The sequence below is a fragment of the Nelumbo lutea genome, chromosome 4 (assembly GCF_056320005.1).
Source record: "Nelumbo lutea isolate HS-2025 chromosome 4, American lotus-T2T, whole genome shotgun sequence".
Lineage (NCBI taxonomy): Eukaryota > Viridiplantae > Streptophyta > Magnoliopsida > Proteales > Nelumbonaceae > Nelumbo > Nelumbo lutea.
The window spans coordinates 94,178,632-94,186,694 of NC_142687.1; the positions used below are offsets into that span (position 1 = coordinate 94,178,632).

Consider the following 8,063-nt stretch of genomic DNA (forward strand, 5'->3'; position numbering starts at 1 on the left):
CGTTTTCCACGTTTAATCATATGTTTCCGACCTCGTTTTCGTTTTTATTTTCCATTATACCAGTGAAGAATGGGGTCCTGACGGCAAACAATGTCTCAATGGACAATGATCGAATAGGAGCCAGGAAGAAATGACATACCATTTTTTGTTTGATAAAAAATAAGAGAAACTGAAACTCGGTGAAATTTAATTTTCTTTCAAACCAAACACAGCATTGAGGAGAATTAACATTAAAGAAAGAATCCATACAAGATTTTGGCAATTATAAACTATTAAATAACCCCTACCTATTTTGGCATAAAATAACTAAATATTGAAAAAAAAAAAAACTGAAATTAACATGTTCATAGATAGAAATTAAACAAAGTTAAAATAGTTGTAAGTTGCAACCACCAATCCAATTAGGCCAAATTAAGATCAAGGTTTTAAAAATTGACCGACAAATGGAATTATTGCTATCAAAATTTGTAATAAGAATGAAACAGGGAATTTTCTAGACATCTCAGTTGAGAGGGTTTGGCTGATAAGGTGTCACCCACAAAGCACCTTGGCTGCTGAAAGGGTGTCACTTTGGCTATTACGGAGCACTTGTGATGGGAAGAGTATGTCAGAGACCCCAAGGTGATATCCCAAGAGTGTGGACTATGAGTTGAAGAGCTTAATGAGGTATGTAATGAAGTGAGATGTGCCGAGGTGGAAGAGAGTATAGGAGTGTATGAGTCATACCTTCTACCACTTTGCCTATTTATAGATGGGGTGGCCATTGAATGTCAAATTGAAGAGCTTTGTAACATTTTCTTGTGTTGAATGTACAACTCTCACAAATAGGCAAGGTGGTAGAAGGTATTATACTCCTACACTCTCTCCCACCTTGACACGAGACCAAATCAGCTCCCCACAAGATTGCCTCCCACAACATCTCATAGCACATTCCTGTCGTGTATTGGAAACATCTCCCGATGATAAACTCATAATGATGATATCATCATCAGAAGATGCTCTCAATACACAGTGGAGATATACTGTGGGATGTTATAGGGGAAAATCTTGTAGGGGCTGATTTGAACTCCCTTGACACATCTCACTTTATAACATGTCTCACTAAGCTCTTCAGTTCATTTTCTCTAATTTTAGCATTACTAATTTGATTTTCAAAGTCCATACCCTTGGGATATATCTAGGTTGAATGGTTCATCATTTAGTAAGATTCTGATTGAAATTGTGAACGGTTTTGAAATTGTCATATACAATGGTTCAACCTTTATCGGTTTATGAATCTTTATGAATTAATTCATGAACACTTGGATTCACTAGTAAATCACGGATTGTGAGTTGAACATGAACCCATTACTATTATGAATTTGGCAACTATGTATTAATGAAAGGGGTGTTGGATAACATAGTTGATTTTGTTTTTGAAAACAAAAACAACTGACACATCAACAAAAACATGAATCAATAACTATTTTGTTGATGTGACGGTTGTTTTTCTTATAGTGATATTGGTTGGAGAGTTAGGAGTAGGTAATGAATTGGTTTTGGGTTGGACCCTATCCAAATCAAAATCAATTTAGACAGATTGGACGATCCAAATAAGATGCATTGAATTGAACCAGTCCAGATTTAAAGGTCCAAAGTATTTATTAGATTGGATTAGACCAGATCCGTAATGAGTTTATAGTGAATTGGGTTTATAGTGGATTGAACCAGATCCGCAATGGGTTTATAGTGAATTGAGTTGGATTGGACCAATATTTGGTCCATTGATAAAAGATAAGAATACATGTATCAATGGACCAGGTTTTAATTAGAATCAATCTAAATTAAAACTAATTTGAACAGATTGGAAGGTCCAAATATTGAATTGAACCAGTGCAAAGTGGTCTAAAGTATTAATTGGATTGGATTGAATATGAACCATTTATAATGGACTCATATTGGATCAAATCCAGTCCAATTAACACCCTTGATTAGGAGGCGTGGACTACATACAAACCTTAACTTTTGGTGGCAATTTTTCATATGGTGACCACTACAATTCATGTTCCTACACTTGTCAGCATGATATTTTACCCCAATACACCAACTATGTACTAATGTAACCAAAGTGATAAATATTTCAAAGCACCGACATGTTGTACCCTTAGGTGGATAGACGATCACACTCGTGGCATATGGAATATGACAGAAAACCAACAATTTGTTGGATGGTTACTCTGATGAAAACTGTACCTGATCAGAGGATGCTTATATTCATGATCATGCAAATAGGATTAGAGATCTACTCTCACCATTGATTTCATGGCTCACATATGCCCAAATTGGAAGAACAGTGAATGTGTCTTTTCATGTGGCCATCCGGATGATTACATCAGGTTATATGGATACATGTAAAACCAAAGGTGAGAGAGTACATCTCTATCTCTACTTCTACTTGCCACATCCATCAGAGAGAGAGAGAGAGAGTAGGGTTAACATTCTTCAGTGAATATTTTGCATGAGCATGTATGTATCAACTTTGCACCCCGGTCAGACCGGTTCTGTCATGTCTCGAAAAAGTAAGGTACTAGTGATTTATTGATAACCATAGAGTCATTTGTTTTGTAGCAAGGAAGAAGGAAATATTGCCATCAAGGCATCAATCAAGACTTGTCCTAAGGTAATGTTTCATTATTCACTATTTTGGCAAGGCTCAAGTGCAAGCTGGTGTCGGGTCAACTAGTTGATGGGACCGATATAACTGCATTCTTGGCTGTAGTTGGGGAGGTCTGTTGAACCGATTACAAACTGCCTCATAAATTGTCTCTTTTACCTGCTCATGCATTGCACCGTAAAAGATAAATATGTTGATATTTGATATACTACTACTCAAATAAAATTATGGGTTCATTTGGTTTGCGGGATTAGGGGTCCGGAATTGGATTCTGATTTCAACCATTTAGTTAGGTGGAATTGGAATCCCATTCTCATGTGGAATGATTTTCACCCATTTTACAGAATGACCATTATTCTTCTTCCTCTTCCTTGGAAATGAGAGTTAGTTCTATTTGATTCTGATTCTTATTCTAATTTTAGTTTTTGGAGGAATATATCATTCCTATTCCAATACGATAAATTTCGATTTTGATTCTAATACCAGTTGCAACCCAAATGAATCCTTAATTTAGCTGAAATGTAAGAAGGAAATGGGAGGGGGTAAAATATAAGTGAAATATCAATAAGGATTGTAGGCTTTTTAAGGCATTTGGGGGAAGGGGGCATGACCCCCTCCACCAGCTGAAGTGGCTGAACTGATTGGCTTATTGTTTTCTCTTTCAGTGAATAAAGTCTTCAAAAAGTTGGATTGATTATAATTAATAAGTCATTCGTTCATCCACTTCAGCTGTTAGCGATTAAACGACCCTTAAGTGGTTGCAAATACACAGAAGACTTGCTGCCAACATTGGTCCCTTAATTGAAAAACTAATAAAAGTTTTTGAGGTGGATTGAACTATAAATTTTCCTTATTTTTTTATCACGCCCATGCAGTAGTGCAATGCATGGGCGACGCATGAAGGCCCTAGTACCAAGCTACTCTGTGGTGGGCCTTCCCCCAAAAACTTAATTTAATATCATGTGGGCCTATGTATCAGATATTAACCTGATAAGAACTGTGTAGTATATGAGATGTCCAATAAAAAATAAAATGAAAAGTAATGCATTATCTACCAAAATTAACCAAAGTTCCTCGTTGAGCTTTGGTAAATTATAGTTTAACGATGATACTGGAAGAACTTGTAACCGATATTATAAAAGCGATAACCAATAAGGTGGTATTTATCAAAATTCACAGAGAGCGTATGAGTTAGTTGGTCAAGCCCTTTTGGTATTATACTTTTCCGGCAGCATATTTGTTTGTGTTATCATTTTTCCCTATTAGTAGAATCAGTTGAACTCTTCTGGGCTCTCCAGATGAAATGCTGAATCTCTTGCTGGAGAATTCGGATTTCGTCCTCACAGCCCTCGTAAAACTCGTTGATGGATCCTGATGAAGGAAGATTTGGCCCGACCTCTCTATTATGAGATACGTGGCAGAAACGACAGATCGGCAAAAGGGGCCAAGCCTAGGCGTGAACAAGGGGACACACTTCGCCGAACTGACCCACCTTGTAACAGCTCGGGATAGACTTCGCCGAACTGCCACCTTGTAACAGCTCGGGATAGACTTCGCCGAACTGACCCTTGTAACAGCTCGGGATAGACTTCGCCGAACTGCCACCTTGTAACAGCTCGGGATAGACTTCGCCGAACTACCACCTTGTAACAGCTCGGGATAGACTTCGCCGAACTACCACCTTGTAACAGCTCAGGATACACTTCGCCGAACTGACCCACCTTGTAACTGCTCGGGATACACTTCGCCGAACTGACCCACCTTGTAACAGCTCGGGATACACTTCGCCGAACTGACCCACCTTGCAACAGTTCGGGATACCTCTGAGCTCAAGACCGCCTCGCTCAGCACTTCGCATCATCTTCTGGGCACCAAAGCCAAACAAATCGTACCATGCCTGACACTAGGGAAGTCCGTGCCCGAGGGCGCCACGCCTGACTGACTTGGGATCTGACGTTTGGCAGCAGCACTCTAAACGGCCACCTGCCACCGCCACTGACGCCGCCATCTCCAGTTAGACGGTTAGGCAGTGACGGTTTTGTCTCAGCAGAAAGGACGACGACCGAGTTGACAAGCGCAAGGGTAATCATACCCGATCTGACAAGGGCCTCGGGACGAGTACACGAAGTGACTATAAGAGCCCCCTGCCCCCCGACAACGGAGGTATGCAAACTTTGCGCTATCTGGTATTACCTTGCTTTTGAAGGATTCTAACTTGAGCTTCGGAGCCTCTACACCGGGTTTCCCCCCGGAGCTTTCCCATCTCCTCCATTTCAGGTTCCCTGCTACCCTGTTCGGAAGCAAGGCAACGAACAGTTAAGACCAGCCGGATCGCACTCCATCAGATCCCCAATACAATTAACGGTTTGTATTTATACTTGAGAAGGTTCATTCCTATTAGTTATAGCATAAGAGAACATACAAGTGTTCTATATGCATGAGGTGCAGGTCCCATGTGGACCCCATGTATACAGTCCAGCCCATTGTGCATGATTTTGTCTCCAATCAATCTGGCCCCAATGAAATATATAGACATTAGAAGTCGACCATATGAATTAAGAAAAGTTGTTTTACTTGATCAATAATGAAAGGGGATGATGAAATATAGCCAATACGGCATAGTTGGGATAAGGCTTGGATTATGATGAGGAACCGATGGTGATGGGTCATATTGCTTGAAACGTATGATTGAACATTCATATTAACGTATACAAGTTTTTATAAAAACCATTCTAGAATTTTAAGGTGTAATTTTTTTTTTTTGTTTATCATTTAGGCTTAATTTGAGAAGTGTGCAAATGCAAATTTATCGAGTACAAATCCAAAGTTTATAAATACAACGGATCTGCTGGCCATGTTTATTCAACCGCACATATATAATATCGATTGTGTTGTGGTCACTGATATCTTCAACATGCGGTCAGATGCGGCATGACCAGCAATGTGTTGTCGTCTGTAAATCCAAACTTCAAATATAAATTATATATTTGTACATAAAAAACTTGTGATCAATCAACTTGTATCATAAATAAAGTAACCAATCAGATGATATTTTTGAAAATGCAGTTTTTTTTATTTTTCTATTTTTTTGAAGTGGCAAATGGATGAAACGTATCGGCTGCAAACACACTTATTTGAAACTACACTTGGAGTTGGAGGTAGTTATTCGTCAAGACAGAAATAGAATTCAAATCATTACTGCCTTCTATGGTCAGAAAGCATGCATCTCGATAAGGATCTTTTTTTTGGAAAAAACTGTTTGGGGTCCAAAGGAAACTACTTTTTTTTCCCCTCTCTTCGATCTCCATTCATACTTGGCAAGAGGGTCCAAATCCGGTCCCCTTATGGGCCTCGCACCAACATTTTTCCATTTCTCAATCCAATTTCTGATAATCAGAGAGCCCACTACGCTCATCTGACCAGTAATTCATCATCATCAAATCGTCAAAAAAAAATAGAAATGATCTCCGAAGTTGGACTGGGCCCACTAAGTGATGGGTCCTGCTGCTGTCCTTGCATAGAATAGTGTCAGATGCTTGAGTGACCCTTATTCAATAAGTCGTGCACTAGACATGCTACATTTATTGCTAGGGTTGATAACACGTAACCCCCCACACCCGCTAGGCCCCCTACTTTGTTTTGATCAACCCCACAAAATATTCGGCATTTGTCTTATCAATATTCACCATTCAAGGTGGATGGCCTATCTGAGAAAGTTGGGTCTATGCAGATGACTCCATGATTCTTTCAAATGTATTTTGGCTGAAATCTGAGGCTGCATCTGTCATTCCCTATTTTAAGGATTTATTTTCTTTATGCAGCTAAAATGCCACTGAGTTTTTAACTGCAAAAAGGATGATGCCAAATGCAGTCTTAAAGTATTTCAAAAGAACTAAAATTTTGGGTAATGTATTTTTTTAAGCCTTAATGGATTTTGTCAGGCAGTGTTTGGAATCAATGCTGCTTCTTGCTAAGCATTTTTTCAGAAAATGATGCTATATAAACATGATATTTTCTTAGGTTTTGTATTTGATATCATTGTTGTTGCTGTCATATGGATGTTTTTCAGCGCCATGTCAGCAACAGTAGAAAAAAGGAAAAAACACCAAGACTACATCTTTCTCAAATTTTAAGACGTGGTTTAGGAAAATGTTTTTTTTTTTTCCAAAAATTGGATTTCTGATATGACATTAATGCCAAACCCATTTCATTCAAATAACAAAAGTTCAGTTTATTTTATTTTGGTTGGAAAGATCAAAATAATAAAAAGAATTAGGTTGAATTTTGGTGGGTTTCAGGATTTTTGCTTCAAAACACAACAGTGGGAAGTTAATACCTAATGCTGTAATGGGTTCTTTGTTTCAAGTGTACGTACGGGTAGGTTGAGTGTCAATTCTGATTTGATATTTGACTCTTATTTGTTGAAGTAAAATTGTGGTTTCTACCTGATATGATATGATAGATAATGGAGGTAGAGAAAAGGTTATTTGTTTGAGAGTAAAGGTAAGTAAGGATCAAGATGCTGTGGTTCCTATGTTGTATGAGAGAGAATTTATGTAAAAAGAAAGTTGTGCAGATTAGCTTTTAGGATGCAAATTTTGCAATGACATTGAAGCGTTCGAGACAAACTGATGCAAAATTTGCACTATTAATAAGTGCAAATGAGATAAAAAAATACAAATTTTATTTCAAATGGTTGTATAAAACATAGTTAATTACAAATAAATAGATACAAAACTGAACCAGATGTAAATTTTGCTTTTAAAATTCAGATTTCTACCACATGCAAAGGGAGCATTTGGGCTTAAAAATTAGATTGTTTTTAGTAACTCTAACTAAAGGCTCAAATCACTTTAGGGCTTGACCATAATACTTGCCTAAAACTCATCTAAACGGAGCCTTGCATTTAAAAACCTGATTATGCTATGCAAATGCCCTGTTTGCCTTTTTTTTCTATCATTTAACTATTTTTAGCTTTATTAAAGATTTAAATCTCTTTTTTTTTCACATCCAAATTGAAGTAGTAAAATAAAACAAAAGCAGCTGATGCGTATTCTGGATGTGGATTTTTTTACCTTTTAACAGGTGTCAAAAACAAATAAAAAAACAACCTCCATTTAATTTTGAGAATTTAGAAATCCAAATTCCCAAAAGCCAGTTGAGTAATCACAACTCATGACAGCAATTTGATAGTGGCTGACATGACAACAAGGAACCATCCAGGATTGTGATTTGCTCCAAGAGGAAAAGAAAGCATTACTAAATCGTGCTATATCATCAATGCTTCTTGTTGGGGTTCAGGGTTGACATGAGAGGTCAACCAATTACAGACTTTCTTTTCCTTTTTTCTTAAACAATTGATGTTGAGAAAAAGGGTTCCTAGTCGGGTCAAGTAGGGACCTTCCCTACA

At 37.8% G+C, this 8,063-nt stretch overlaps 1 non-coding gene across 1 annotated transcript; it reads right to left on the reverse strand.

Annotated features, from left to right (window-relative positions):
- Positions 1–3,504: 3,504 nt before the first annotated feature.
- Positions 3,505–3,697, reverse strand: LOC148861909 (U2 spliceosomal RNA). Its single transcript, XR_016095149.1, has one exon. It is a non-coding gene; the product is annotated as a U2 spliceosomal RNA (small nuclear RNA).
- Between the last annotated feature and the right edge of the window lie 4,366 nt (positions 3,698–8,063).